The 17,221-nt window shown below is 35.7% G+C and overlaps 1 pseudogene; it reads right to left on the bottom strand.

The window, feature by feature from the left end:
* Positions 1-8,749: 8,749 nt before the first annotated feature.
* On the bottom strand, positions 8,750-10,296 carry LOC143606642 (agamous-like MADS-box protein AGL62 pseudogene; annotated as a pseudogene).
* Between the last annotated feature and the right edge of the window lie 6,925 nt (positions 10,297-17,221).

Here is a 17,221-nt window from a genome sequence, read left to right on the forward strand (position 1 = left end):
GAAAATTGCCGAGCTAACCGTCGAGTTAAAAGCTTCTAAGTTGGAGATAGCTAAATTAACTATTAAATTTGAAAATGCTGAACTCAATTTTAAGAAATTTGATGTCTCTAGTGCAGTTGTTGAGTCCATGATTGAAATACATTTAAAATGGAAATAAAACAAGGGTGAGGGTAATCCCGAAACACATAAACGATCAACTTGGGTAGGCTCGAAAAACGGTGAAACTGAGCCAAATCTGGTTTTGAACATTTCATAGTGTACAACGTCACTATCTAAGACTATGGTCATGTTCTGGGCCTAACAGCTATACCCAGACTAGTTATACATCCCGATTTAGTTTAAACACTGTACTAGTATTAACAGTACGATACCGGTTATAGGATTCAAGCTATAATCGAGGCACACTACTTACTGGCATGTATTACCAGATTGAACTACAATAAGGTGAGTTTCACGACCCCACTTTCAAAACTGTTTTACGAAATTTTGGGGTAGAAATCATGTTTACATATATTTATATACTTGAAAACATGTGATGATGTGAATTATTTAAGTACTAACACTTGAAAGTCCCCACAAACACAAGTGATTAACTTCGTGCCGGTGACGTGTGGATAGTACTATCGGTTTGACAAACCCGACTGACTGGGCTGGAGGGGTATGCCGGAACATGTTAACCCAGTTGCACATTGTCATTTAAACTTATTACATTCTGCTATGTGATGTTAGACATAGTACATACTTGGGGCAAAATGGCTGTTAAATGCCAACGGGAGTGCATGGGCAAGGGTGGCCATGTGTTTAGCTCGTTTCGGTTTCACTTGTGGCTTATTATAAAGACATCATAGACATACATACGTACTTACTTACTTTGAACTTTACGAACTCATATACTGATTTTGTTCGCACTCGTGAAACTTGAAACTCACCAACTAGACGTAGTTGACCATTTTTAACATGCTTTTCAGGTGAGCCCAAGTTGGAATAATTTGCTATGTGATCGGTGCTAGAAGAGAAGTGCATCGTTGTACATAGACGTAGTATATATATATATATATATTAAAGAATAAGCAATCACGCGAACTGGTTATGTGATTTTCATCTAGTGTGTAACTCAGTACCTACCAATGTAATATGATGTAAATTAGTTGTTGAATTTCTTTATAAACAATGTGGTTGATACCGGTATTATCTGTTACATTCCCGTATTACGCTTTCGCAACTACCTAGTCGGGGTGTGACAAAACCTGTCAACGCACCAATCATGACTACACCCGATTGGAACCTTCCATTCGAAATCATGTGCGATGCAAGTGACTTTGTAGTTGGAGCCGTACTCGAACAACGCAAAGAAAAACATTTTCATCCAATTTACTATGGTAGTAAAACTCTTATTGATGCACAAGAAAATTACATCACAACAGAAAAAGAGTTATTAGTAGTAGTTTTTGCCTTTGAAAAATTTAGATCCTAACTAGTTCTTTCCAAAAACATAGTTTACACCAACAATGCCGCCATCCGATACTTCTTCAACAAGCAAGATGCAAAACCCAGACTCATCCTATGGATTCTACTACTCCAATAATTCGACATAGAAGTCAAGGACAAGAAAGGAGCAGAGAATGGAGCCGCAGACCATCTTTCACGCTTAGAATGCCCAGCTTCAGAAGAACATCACGAGGATATTATGGATGATAATTTTCCCTATGAAGTTCTCATGCATATCAAAGCATTCATGAAAGAGGAAGATGAAAGTCCTTGGTTTGCCGATTTCGCGAACTACTTAGCGTGTAGTATAACATCACGTAAAATTCGGGCAAAAAATGTCAAGTTTTCCAAGTTAAGGGACCAATTCTGCCATTTTCCAAACCCCAGGGACTAAAAGTGTAAAACCTGTTTTCTTGACCTATCGCGCTACGCGACAGGGTCAAGACAGACACCCATCGCGTACCGCGATGGGGTGTCTGACAGGTTGTGACACGGGTGCCACGTGGCACACGGTGGCAGCGTCTGCCGCCACGTGTCACCACATGGAAGCACGTACACCACGTGTCGCCACGTGTAAGCGGTGCCTGCCACGTGTTGACACGTGGCAGGTCTAGGCGCTGACTCAGCAAGCCTACATCGCGATACGCGATGGGCTTGCCTAGTGACCCATCGCGTATCGCGATGAGGTCTGATTTCAGCCCTATAAATAGCAGCTACGGGTTCATTTCAAAATCAATCCAAAACACACACATTACTCTCTCACTACTCTCTCTCTAGACCTCGTAAAGCGTGCCAACGATCCATCTTGATAAACGTGCCCCGAAACCTCGTTTTCCGTACCCGTTACCTCGATTTCCGTGCAATCCCGAAGTGCTGCCCGACGACCCGAAGATTTCCTCGAAGTGCGTGCCAAGTGTGTTGGTGTCTCGATAAGCGTGCCAAGTGGAGGGTAGGAGTTTTGCAAGACAAGAGTGCTGATTGAGCGGCGTCGAAGTGCTGCCCAAGTATCTAGGGTTTTTCTAAGCCGAGCAAGGTAGGCATAATGCCCGACCAAAATAATAATAAAATATTATAACGGCTTAATAACTAAGTCGAAGTTATGCTCGATGATAAACAAAGAAAGATATAACAAAGAAAATAAAGAAAGAAAAGATATAATATATATATATATATATATATATATAAATATTCTTTGTTATGAAATATATTATTTAAGTATAATGAGTATACTTAAATAATAATAAAGAAAGAATACGTTTCTTAATGAAGAAGAAACGTAGGGTTTTATAAACTAAAGGTTTATCAATTATTACTTTTCAACTAAAGTTTTTAAAGTAAAATAATGAACTAAAGGTTTATCGAGATAAATAAGACTAGAGGTCTTAAAGCCGGATCATGTATCCGACTAATGAATGTTATACTCGTACTATAGGTGCGAGATAGCAAAGGAGAACTAACGGACGGTGTTGGAAGCCGATCCCATTGAAAGGTGAATACGCCCCACTTTTACAAACTTGTTTTCAAACAAAAAAACGAGTTATGTGTAAAACTTTACATGAGGCTACGTGTCTCTAAAACCATTGTAAATAAGAGTATAAACCTAGCCCTCAGGCTGTGGTATAAGTTTGTCTGGATCCTTACATATGTGGTATGCGGTGGGCACATCGCACCACGCCTGGTCACGACCTCCAGCCATGATGGGCCGGACCCAAGTATGTCCGAGTGAGAATGACCTTGTGTATATTTATGGTACCCAAGTATGTCGGAACGTTGCGGTGTTCTGCTGAGGTGACCTAGTGTAGAGACTCGAGTTTATGATGATTGTTTATAACTTGATTATTCCTAAGCCAAGATGGGCCGAGGCTTACGTGGTCTCGAGGGGTAATTAAGTAAAGAAAATATTTTTGCGTCAGCATATTCACCAACATTCGTTGCTGACGTATTTTATTAACATTTTGCAGGTAATCAGGAATAGAGCTTGCAAGACGAAGAAGCTCAAGTATCCGATGGCTCGGATAATTTTGTGTAAATATTAAAACATGTGGTTTTGTAAAACATATAAACAAGTAATCTTAACGAGACTTTCGTCTCGTCTTTTGTAATGTAAATATTTTATAATATCGATCCTTATGTTTTTATAAAGACTTCCGCTATAACCCGCAACTCTGATTTATTTACAAACACGGTACCAACCATGGATCACACTCCTATGCCCGAAATAGGGGTGTGACATGTAGAATCCTAAGGAAAGGGCTAACTCATCAACAATGAAAGAAATTCTTCACCGACCTTAAGTTCCATTTCTCGGAAGATCCTTAATTGTTTAAGATAGGTGCTGATAAGGTTGTTCGTAGGTGTGTATCAGGAAAGGAAGTCTTAGATATTCTCAAACACTACCATGAAGGACCTACTAGTGGGCACCACAGCACCACCACTACGGTCAGAAAAGTGTTTGATGTAGGATTCTTCTGGCCCACCATATATAAGGACACACATACTTTGATCCAAGCATGCGATGCTTGTAAAAGAGCCGGAAACATCTCAACCAAAAATGAGATGGCTCAAAAAGGCATTAAAATTTGTGAAGTCTTTGAAGTATGGGGAACAGATTTCATGGGCCCGTTTCCTAACTCATTCGGAAATAAATACATCCTTGTAGCAGTCGATTACGTTTCTAAATGGGTAGAAGCTCAATCACTTCCCAATAACGATGCTCGGGTTGTAGTACGATTTTTGAAGAAGTTATGTTCACGATTCGGCACTCCGAAAGCCTTAATCAGCGACAGAGGTACTCACTTCTGCAACGCTCTAATGGACAAAGTCTTAGCACGATATGGAGTTCACCACCGTTTGGCAACACCATACACCCTCAGACTAGTGGGCAAGTAGAAGTCTTAAATCGGGGGGGGGGGGGGATAGATAAAAAGGGTCCTCGAAAGAACTATAGGATTGAATCGCAAAAACTGGGCCAAAATTTAGATGACACTTTGTGGGCCCTTAGGATAGCCTACAAAACCCCCCATAGGAACTATGGGAAAGCATTTCATCTACCAGTAGAACTAAAACATAAAACTTACTGGGCTCTCAGAGAAGTGAATTTGATCTATTGTACGCCAGTAAAAATCGGGAAGATTAAATTCACGAGTTAGAAGAACTAAGAGCATTGACATATGAAAATTCCTGGTCATACAAAGAAAAGACTAAATGTTTACACGACGCCCATTTAAAAGGAAACAAAAAATTTTAAGTTGGCGATCGTGTATTGTTGTATAACACACGTTTACGTCTTTTTCCAGAAAAGTTGAAATCTCGTTGGATAGGCTCATACATAGTTAAATTAGTTTTTGGCTATGGAACAATTGAGATTTCAAATTCTAACGACCATCAGTTCGAAGTCAATGGACATCGATTAAACCGTACATCGATGGACGATTCGAAACCGTCTCGGAGGTAGTAATCCTCCACCAAAACAAATGAACATACTGGAAGTAGGGTCTGGCCAAGACCTTGATTAAATTAGATATTGTAAATAGATTAGTTTAAAAGAAAAAAAATAATAAATAAATAAAATAAAATAAAATAAAATAATAATAATAAATTTTCAGTATTATTATGCTTTGGTTGTTTGTTGGTTATGTGCAATCTTTATTCAGGTACACTACAGGAAAATGGACGAAAAACAGGGGACGCTCTGTCGAAATTTCGTTAGCCCGTAGGAAAGTTCCTTTCCATTTAACCACCATACTTCATATGAGTCTTTTTACGAATATTTCCACATTGAGAACAATGTGAGATTCAAGTGTGGGGGAGAGGAATTACTTGACCAATTGCTTGCTCAACTAATTATAAGATTCTCTAATAACAAATTTTTGTAGCAAACAAAGACTATTTTTGTGACAAAACCAAAAGAAAATCCAAGAAATCCATCACCTATAACCAAAAAAGTTAAAAAGTAAAAAGAAGTTTTGCAATACTATGAAAAATTATGCAAAATACGGCGTTTATACCCAATTCCTCCATTACTGTGAGATAAACCTCATGCCATATAACTATTTTTCGGAAGCTTTGAGTGAGTCCTATGTTCCGTGTGATTTAAAACTTGTCGCAGATGTTCATTTCAAGACCGCAAGAAGCGTTGTATAAGGAAGAAGGTAATATTATCACAATTCCCTCAAACCATTCTCTAAATTACAAAACCCAAAAACCATACCACTTAATCCCTCTCACCGGTAAAATACAACACTGGTCTTTTACCGGCAGACCTTAAAGACCTGGAAATGCATTCTTTCGATTTCAATTTCCTTTGCTGCATACATTTTGCGAAACCTAGGTTGGCTCCAGAACTTAGGGAGATAATCTTTCTCTTTAGCAATGAGGTGATGAAAAAGTGGCGCCAAGACGAACAAAGGCCACCACATTGTGGAGTTTCAAAAAGTGCGATGAAAAGAATAGCAAAAAGATACACCGATGCTTAGGACGCAAAAATTGGTCCCACGAAGGAAGAAGTAGAAAAAGTCAAACTCAGTCTCAACACACAATATACCGAACTAATGAGGATGGGGGCTATTAAGCACAAAGTCGAACGATCCATTAGAGTTGGGAGTTATGTTCATAGTAGGATTGAGGAAAACTGATCCACATCCTCGACAAAACTGGTCTTGACGATCTGACCCTAAAAGAGTCACTAGGTCTATAATATATATATATATATATATATATATATATATATATATATATATATATATATATATATATATATATATATATATATATATCGGGAAAAGAAAAGCCAACCATTGAAGACATCTTAAGACTCCCGACAATCAGCAGAAGTTGTATTTACCATCATCATCCTCGTTAACCTAAACCCTTGAATCAACAAATACCAATCCCTACTCAAAACAAAACCAACCAATATTACCTTCTGATTTATGCAACCCTTCACAAAGGTGGAGATTTGAACTTGTTAAAAGCTTATTTTATCACACGTTACATTTTAACTAAGAGTGTCCACATACATACAGGTATGATTAGATATAAAACCGAGTGTTAATGAACATTGTGAGAACGTGACATTTTGCATAAACGGAAGCTCATAAAACAAATCATCTTTTTATATATCACTACATATATTCCTATGATTTAAGGTTGGTTATTTTGTTCCCATTTTCTAAGAACTCTTTTGGGGATGTTTAAGCTTTGGTCCTAACTTTCTATTTTTAGAGAATTTTTATAAGTAGCTTGCTTGAGGACAAGTAAGTTTCAAATGTGAGGATGTTTGATGTATATAAAATTATACATCTTTTTAGCGTTAAATAATCTCTAAAAACTACAACTTCTATAAAATAATATAGCTCAAATAGCTACTTATCATATTAAAATGTTTTTTCAGGTAAACCCAAACCTTAAACGAAGAAACAAGCGAAAAGCCAAAGAAAAATGAAAGAAAACACCTGAACACGCCCCCATGCCTCCCTGGACATGCCCCATGCCTCTAGATGCAAGAAAGGACAAAAATCTGCAAGAAAAAGACAAAATACTGGACACTCTGGCACGGGTCGTGCCTCATGAAGCATGGGGTCGTGGTCACCTTCTAGAAAAGACAAAAAGAAATATAACAGATCACCAAAAGCACGGGGTTGTACCTCAGGAAGCACGCCCCCGTTGTGAGTCAGCATGTACGATCTGACAGAGCATTAAATGCGAGAGGACAACTGGACACAGGGGCGCGCCTCATGGAGCACGGGGCCATGCCTGCCTCTCCAGACTGCCTATAAATAGAGGAGCATGATTCATTGATCAAGTTTGCTTGAAGAAAAGTTCCATACGGGTTTCTCTTGTAAAAACACTCACATTACACTCATATTAAAGATCCTGTGATGAGTTTGAAGGCTTGGAGGTTACCATCATCCATCATCATCATTACCATCATCCATCACCATTGAAGAAGATTCATCCAACATTTGGTTAGATTGTTAAAGTTTGATCATGTGTTTGTTAACATCATCTCTTTTGATGTTCATAACTATGCTCATTATAAGATAAACTCCATTTACAATCTAAAATCTATGAAGATGCTTTGTTTTATTTGATGATTATGTTGAAGATGTGATTTAGTTTGGTAAAGTACATGGTTATTTTGCAATTATCCATTGATGAAGAAATGTTTTATCACTTTAACTTAATACATCAAGGTTGATGACTAAAAATCATTCATGATCACTCATGTTCTTGGAGACTAGAAATGGTATAAAGAATACATTGGTAACTTATTCAAGATAAAACATGGATCATTATATTGTACTTAGAAATGATGAGATATAGGTTATGATCTATTTCTTTAGTCTTGATAATTCTAAAATAACATTGTTAACACGATTGCTTAGGTATCATGATAGTTAAAGAAATCATATGTTAATGGAATGTGTAACTATAACCTAATTAAATCAACCAAGGGTAGGTTGTGTGATTTAACTACAATCACCCGAAGTTGTTAAGATTGGTATTTGAGAAATCGAAGTCAATCCTAATCGTTCTACTTTACCACACTACTTGTCTACTTAAACTGACATTCTCGTGGTAGTATGATATTAAGAAAAGGATGGACTTGAAGATACGCATACTACTTTCTTTTATGTTATAGAATATGTTCACTTAGAAATGAGGGACTATTCTATCATATATTACTAGGGCAAGTTTATCACACATTTACTTAATAATCATCAAGGAAGAATGGAGTGGATTCTTGATCTTAGATGGTAACCTTCATATAATTGAATTACTCATTTAGAATTTATCTTCTTGTCACCTATATATTCTATAAGTATTTCTAATTTATGAAAAGTTAGAAAATCAACCCCAAAATTGAAATAGAATGAAGAGTCAAAACATTTGTGTCCACGGATTGTTACTTGGTTCTTACCAATACTATTCTACATATACGATAGGAACACTTGCCTATTTTGTGTGTGTTTAGTCTTAGTAGAAATCACCTTTATAAATTTAAAACACGATCTTGTGCAAAATCTAAATCTCCAATTTCTTATATTTAAAGCACACGCACGCACACCATCAATAGTAAACGAAACCTTATCGATCCGTATCGTATTATTCCTACACTATAAGATGACGTATGATGATCCGGCTCCCGGTCTTCCAACATTAAGTACATTAGCTTTACTCAAGGTGTTCTAATATAAACATACCATTGATATCATAGATATCGAAGACCAAAAACAATCCTAAGCTGTTTTAAAAAAATGAATTTATGCTTTGAAACCATTAATATGAGGTTTAGAATATACTAGACCCAACGCAGCTTACACACAAAGTATAATCATGATACAAGTACTGAGAATCTTTTGAATATAAAAAAAATAGCTTTTTGAAGTAACAGATTTAATCTCTTCAATCCAAAGCATCCACTAGAGTCCATTTAGATGTTTTGAAATAGAAACCTGCAGTGACAAAAATTTTAGGTTATGAAATTTGAAGAAGATTTATTTTTCAGCTAATTTTGGCCGAATATGTTTGTTGAGAAATAACAGTTTAATGGATCACGAAATTACAAACAACTAACCCGTCTCAACCACCGAAAAGTCCGTATCCCCGCATGTATTCATTTGGAGTCATGGATATTTCGTGACCTGAACCCATCACTTGATTTTCGTCACCACATATGCCACTTGGAGCTGAAATGGGGACAACACCTAACAGGTTAGTCTCCATAGACCTCTTCTTCTGTTCCTCGATGTTGATTTTCAGCCAACCCATAGCCACCATCAACTTCTCCAGGTCTTCTTGTCCTTGGCTCTTTATTGGAGCTTTCCATGAATTAATGCTTCTGCTTTCTGCCTGAATTTTTGAAAGCTCTTCACTTTTCTTCTTTTCAATCTCCAGTTGATTTACCGCATAGGTGAGTAGTGTATTGAACTCATACATATTGGTATTATGATGTGCATTGATAAGTTGGGTGGTGCTGGAATACGGTTCTGGGCTCTCTGCAAGGTAACAATTAAGAATACTTTCAACAGAAGGGTGCCCAAAACTATATGCGTTCTTGCGTGGAGAAAAAACTATGATAGACATTTCCACCCCGCACAAGATGCAAAGTTCACTTGCTTTCTTGAACAAGCCAGAACTACGTTTGGAGAAGGTAACCATCAAGTTGGTCTCCTTCTCCATTTTTTCCATTCGGATCTTTTGGCGACCTTTTGTCTTTTTAAAACTCATTGTGGTTGTTGTAATAAAAGTTATCAGGGATTTTATTTGATTGATTAAAAAGTATACCAACTTCTAAGATACTTATATGCCTCACCTTGGCCTACAAATTATACCATGTGCTGTATACACTATTAATGACAGTAAATTCATTCCCATAATGATTTTTTCGTTATTTCTATATGAATCATGATTAATGATTTATAACTTTCCATATGAATATTCATGTGTATAACTTTTTGGTCAACATTAAATATTACTCCCGAATTTGTTTTTGGGCAAAAAGTACATGGAGTAATCACATATACTAATTAATTAAATATATGGTTCATGAACATGTTTATATGTTATACGCTTTTCTATATATAACGCTAAGAAATAAATGAGTAAGTCATGATTACTTTAAATCAATACAATACATGTCAAATACAGTAAAGTTACAAATTGAGATTCGAACATGACAATTTTATGAAACAAAGCATGGTGAAAGTAGAGTATACAAATATTTTGGTGAAGTTTTAGTAATATAAAATTTAATTGATTGCAATATATGTAAACATGGTTTAGGATATTGTACACTGAAATATTAATTGATTGCATTATCTGTAAACATACATATTGAATTATTAATTATGTTTAATGTCTTGTAGTAGGTATGAGTTTAATTATTTTAGAAAATATTAAATATCAATAATTTGACTCACACTTGCATCTAAACAATGACGGTAGAAGTTACTAATAACTAAAATTGTCTAATTTTTCAATTGTGGTTAGAAATTTATATTAATATGTGTCAAAACTCAATCTACGGTTGGAAGATAATGGAGGGTTATGAAATTCGATCATACTTACAAATGTGTTAAAAAGTTAATAAAAGTTGTAAATATTTTGACATTCTTCACTAATCTCTAGTGTAACATTCGGTCCCTCGCACCACCAATTGTAGTAGGTATGAGTTTAATTATTTTAGAAAATATTAAATATCAATAATTTGACTCACACTTGCATCTAAACAATGACGGTAGAAGTTACTAATAACTAAAATTGTCTAATTTTTCAATTGTGGTTAGAAATTTATATTAATATGTGTCAAAACTCAATCTACGGTTGGAAGATAATGGAGGGTTATGAAATTCGATCATACTTATAAATGTGTTAAAAAGTTAATAAAAGTTGTAAATATTTTGACATTCTTCACTAATCTCTAGTGTAACATCTGGCCCCTCGCACCACCAATATTGGTGGTGCGAGGGACCGAATGTTACAAGTGGTATCAGAGCCACTTTTGTGCCGTTCGGTATGGTGGGGAAAACCTCTTCAGAGACGGTGAGTCCCCGAGGGTGTCGCGAGGTACACCTTAGGCAAATCCCATATCCTGGATGGGATGATGGGGCAAACCTTATCGAGGACGATGAGTCCAAAGGGGGGGGGGGTGTTTGTAACATCCTAGGCAAATCCCACATCGGCCGTTGACAAGAGAGATCTTTGGTTCATAAGTAAATGTCCGGCTTCTTAAATCACCAACGCGTTTTGGGCTTAATGGTAGTGGACGAGAGGAGAGCTCCACAGTTAAGCGTGCTCAGCTGAGAGTAGTAGCAGGATGGGTGACCTATTGGGAAGTCTTCACCTGGGCAACCAAAAACAAATCCGTGAGCTCTTCAGGTCAAAGCAGACAATATTGGTGGTGCGAGTGGCCGGATGTTACATTTAGTCCTGACATACCCATACATACTGAAACCTATGAACCAATCTTCGATTCTCGACTATGATAAATCGTTCAACGTTAATAGTTGCAGCAAGATTAAAAGTTGCAAAACCTTCTATTCAAACACAAACCAAACTCTTCCATAGATTGTTTCCATATAATTGATTTTTAATATCGTATAAATGACGTTTACATTTTAAGAATTCATATGGGTGAATAATGGTTTACGTGTTTAGCGATTAATTAGAATCCAAATATACAAAATTCATTTGGTATTACTACTTCGATGCACTAATTATCTACTAGATTTCAAGTCGAGAAAGATATAGTGTGTTCAAGCTTTTCTCAATATAAAAAATATCAACTATTGTTATCTTTGTAGTTTCCGAAATACTGTCATGTTGTACATTTTCGATTGTGTTACAACACAGAGGGTAAGCACATTGGTCCGATCAGTGTGAGACATGTATGCTATTTATTATAACTCTAAGGTCCACCGAGAGTGATGCATGTATGCTATTTTTTTTTACTATCACATATTTTTGTAAAGTTCAAGACCATCGTGTTTTGCGTTGAAATATTTTTTACAATAAAGGACATGGGAAATGAAATTTTAATTTGTGAATATGAATTTTCTCATCTGTTGGCGCAAGGAAATCTTTTTTTAGTTTATGAGAGACTAGATACCATATGCCAGTATTGGGTAGCTAATATAGATTGTTCATACTAATCCCACATTATATTTAATTTGTCATTAGGTTTTTTGTTATTATTCATTCCTAGATGTGGCCATGATTTTTGAAATTAGCATTATAATACTAGGCGAATGTGCCGGTATTTCTTTATTGGATTTGCCAATGTCGATTAAATCATGTTGGCGATCACATTTGACAGAAGATTTAAACAAATGGTTGTCTAGTCTATGGTTAAGGCTAAGGTAATTTCTATTATGTTGATACCGTTTTTGACGTCGGCTTCAATATTTGCCGTCTGTATTTGTCAACGATGATAATTGTTCATCGTTATTGTTTTATATTTATTGTAATTAATAGTTAGTGCGTAAGATGGTTTGTTAGAAAGTTTGGTTGGTGATGGTCTATTAATGTAATGGGCTTAGGTGATGGACATATAACCCACCACACCATATAAAGGGAATTCCACCATGAAATTCCATAAAACTTGCATTTTTGAAAGTTTGGTTTTGTGGGTTTAAGAAACTAACACAAACTGAGAAGAAATTCAAAACTTTATTTGGTGATTTGTTTGTGTTCTACATCATTTCTTCTACTCCTTTCTTTATGTGACATAATTTTGACTCGTTAAGCGTTAAAGGTGATTTTCGCTCACCCGAACACGTTAGATCCAACACTTGTTATATCTGTACACCTCATGAGGACCACCCGGTGGTATCAGGGCTTTAGTGCTCGTTTTGGTTGTTTTCGGACATTTTTGGAAATTAACATCGGTGTTCTTAGCGTTCTTTGTTTTTTTAGGGTTTTTGGTTCGTAAATGTGTTTTTTTAGGGTTTTTGGTACTTTTGCGTGTGTATTGATATTCTTTACTCATATATGCAAAATCATAGCATTTGGAGATGACTCGGACATGTTTTTATTCGATTTTGAGGGATTTCGCTGCTTTACGGGTTAAGCAAATTCGCAATTAGCAACTAGGAAAATTGCAATTCGCAACTTTGTCAAAATCGCAGTTCGCAACTAGGCAATTCACAATTCGCAACTTTGAGAAAATTCGCAATTCACAAGTTTGTGATATTCGCAAACGTTGTAAAACTTATAATTCGCAACTCAGTTGATTAAATAAATAAATTTTCAAAATTTGCATTTCTCAGTCAATATTTTTTTGTGTGACTTATTGCGATAATTTTTGAAGTGTTTGCGACGAGAAATCAAGTTTGTTAAGCTACCAATCAACTTTTGAGACAAGAATTGAAGTTGATCATCATGTCTTCATCGGATGTTAATCTCATTGACCAACAGATCGGAACCCTTAGCAAACCACTGTGACTCGGCGCATGTCAACAACATCATCATCCACATCTCTTTAATCTGTCAGCGACTTAGGTATATAATTCTTTCTAATTATTTGTTTGTATCTCTGTGCTTTACATACAATTTTCTATATGTTTGCTGTAATATTAGGGTATCAATTCCAATTTTGCTTTTATGTTTATTTTGCAAGTAAACCCGAGGATGATCTTGAATTGATGAATCAAATTACAGAATGTCCTGCTTATCAACTTTCAGTTAAGGAGTTTGAAAATCTGTTATGCCATATACAGCAAATTGCACCAGAACCATCAAAATATTGTGAAGTTTGATTTTTTGATATTTGACTAAATTAATGTCTACTTTATGGTGTTTTAAATTAAGTTAACTGTGTTTAGGCATATGCACGATTCTTCCTTCGTTAATCTCTACTGCTCCAACTGGTGTTGTAATGAAGAAAGAAAAACCAGGGTTTAAGTTTACACCTAAAGTGCAGCCTCTTCTGGTTTCTAAATGGGCTATGAATGACAAAAACGCATTCTTCAGTAGTAGAAAGTAAACTTTTTTTATGCCTTAATAACTTCTGATTACTATTAAAATCTTATTATTACCATTAATAACTTCTGATTACTATTAAAACAAATTGTTTCACTAATATATAATCATAAACTTCTAATTACACACATGAAATAAAACTACCTAATCTTTGGAATTGAGTTAACATAGTTTTAGATATAGACATTTATGCATTTCAGTTGCATACAAAGTCTTTTTGGGTGTCTTTTAATGAATCTTAGGTTGTGTTTGTTTTTGCTTCAAAGATCTGCAAGAGGCTTATGTCTGCGCGCCCGCAGACATAAGCTTCTGAAAACAGTTTGTTTAAAAAAAAATAAAGAACTAAAAAGTGCTTTTATGGTCTTCAAAAATAAGCTAATATCCACCATCTTCACACTTCTTCAAATTTCTTCACACTTCTTAACATCTTACCAACACCCAATGTCCAACACCACCACTACCCACCGTCTTTCGCCACCACTACCCACCACCATCGTCCACCACCACCACCCACCGTCTGCCACCACCACCGTCAACGACCCACCACCACCGTCCATCAGCACCACCACCCCCGTCGGCCACAACCACCGTCCACCACCACCAGCGTCCGCCACCACCACAAGCCGTCCTCCGCCACCAGCATCCACCACTACCACCACCCACTGTCTGCCGCCACTACCACCGTCCACTACCACCACCCACCACCACCACTACGCACCGTCCGCCGCCACCACCACCACCCATCGTCTGTTGCCACCACCGCCCACCGTACGCCACCACCACCATCCACCACCACCACCCACGTATGCCACCACCATCCACCACCGTCCACTGCCACCACCCACCACCACCACGCACCGTCCACCGCTACTACCATCCACCACCACCACCGTCCACCACCACCCACCACAACCGTCCATCACCACCACCGTTCACTGCCTACCACAATCGTCTACCACCACCCACTTCCATTGTTCGTATACCACCACTCACTTCTATAGTTCGTACACAACCACCAATTATTTTAGCAGTTTACAGACGTTAAATGATTTCGTTCTACTGCTATATATATGATAGGTAACTAATTTTCAGCTTATGCAGACGATATCCAGCTTATAAAACAAACAATATTATATTTTCAGATTACAGACTTTCAAACCACATCTTCAGTTGCAGACATGAATTCAGATGAAATCAGATTGCAGACATTTTTTGTCTTCAAAAATAAACAACACCTTACATGAACCTCTTCTTTTTCATATTTTTGTTTCTGATGATAATTCGTTTGGACTATATTAAATGCTATATAATTATTTTTTTTGCATTAATTTATGTTATTCTCTGATTCAATCTCGTATAAATTTTTATATGATTGAATTGAATCTATACTACTTAATAAATAATGCTTTTAACTTGCCAAGTGTCTTCAGATCTTACGTATGATGTTGGCTTAAGTGTATGCATGTGTGTTGAATTCATTGTATTACTTATGATCTATGATAAACAAAAGCTTTGAACGCTTGGATTCAAGGACACACTCCACATGGGAAATGAGTGTATGCATGTATGTTGAATTCTTGTTAGTGATTCAACCTTTTCTTACGAAGTAAATTTTGGTTAGTGTTCTTCCCCTTCTTGCCATTAATTATTTATTATTGTTTTAAGAATATGTTATTGATATTTTACTGTGATAATCAATTTTCAGTTATTGATGTCCATGATTCATTTAACATTATTGATTGTTGATAGATGAATACTAATTTAATCTTGTGTTTGTTTTTTTGTAACTTTGCTGGATATGTGTTCAAGTTTGTAATATCTATATGTTTGGAGTCATTTATTTTGGTATTACTGTTTATGCTATTTATTTACATATCTTTAATTTGGATTAACTTTATAATTCAGTAGAGAATTGGGTATACCAATGAACATGTCTTTTGTGAATTATGATTTTGTTTATGCTATTCACTTAACATTATAATTAAAAGATATGTATAGATGTGATTCTGTTGAAGTATGGGACTCCTTGAGTATATCTTCAAATTTGTATTTGTGTTGGTGTATGCATTAATTCAAAAGTTATGCTAGTAGTATCTACGGCTCGGTTGAAAATTTGAAACTGTCCAAACTAGTAATCAGTTTGGTTTAGCGATGGGTTTTTTTCCTTAACTATTGGTCGGTTGTTTTTTCCGTAACGAACGGTAATTGGTTTACAAATTAAAACCAATGGTATAAAACCATATCAGATCGTAAGATTTTATTATATTTAATTTATAAAAATACTTTATTTTATATATTTAAACTCTCTGTTTATGTTCATTTTTTTTAACGTAACTAAAATTATAATTGGGTTATTGATTTTTATTATTGAAATACATTCTGTTTATGTTCTAGATTTTGAATATATTTCTATGTTGTGTACTGTGAAATAAATAAATAGTCATCACAAGCATAAAAACTCTCATCACATTTTGGAACTGGTGTAATATGTTATAGAAATATTTCATTGTTTGGGTGTCACTTGTAGTTTCAACTGGGCTACTGAGCCTCAGTTTCATGCTTCTAAATTTAATTCAAATCTCAGTTACAAATGCCCAAACCATGAAATCAAACTGAAACCAAAGTAGCCGTTCGGTTTGTTTTGTTCATGTTATATTTTTCAACAATTCGGCTTCTCTTTTCAATGATAAACATAATTAAAAATAACTTTAACATGTGTGTTGTTACTTCCTAAAATGCTTATTAAATTTATTATTACAGTTTAGACATTTGACTTATTTTTGTTAGTCGTCATCTGAAGGCAGGCGCAAAATATCTTGTAAGGAGGATGCTTGTGCGGGACTCAAAGAAAAGATTAACCGCTCATGAAGTTTTATGAGTTTCAGTTAAAGATATTGTTGTATAAAAAGAAATATTTAGAGATTTATAAATTTTCAACATGTATTTTTTTTCATTATTGTGTAACATGTAATTTATTGTACCGTATAATAAATGTTAAAACTTTTGAACATAATTTTTGTATACTACTTTGAATTGTTGGGTTTTAACAAGATTATCAAAGTGATAAAATCCCTGTTTTATCAAAAACGCAGCGGATATAAAAGTTTTAAATCTTGTTAATATGATATGTATAAAACCAATTTTAAACATGCAAAACCCAAACCCGGATCCAAATACGAATTACACACTATCAAATACATGCATGTCACTATAAGTCCATGCATGTTACTACTACCTTTCAATATGACAA

The sequence above is a fragment of the Bidens hawaiensis genome, unplaced genomic scaffold (assembly GCF_021521415.1).
Source record: "Bidens hawaiensis isolate Kalapana, Puna unplaced genomic scaffold, B.hawaiensis_p1.1 tig00076354_1, whole genome shotgun sequence".
In the NCBI taxonomy this organism is placed as follows: Eukaryota; Viridiplantae; Streptophyta; class Magnoliopsida; order Asterales; family Asteraceae; genus Bidens; species Bidens hawaiensis.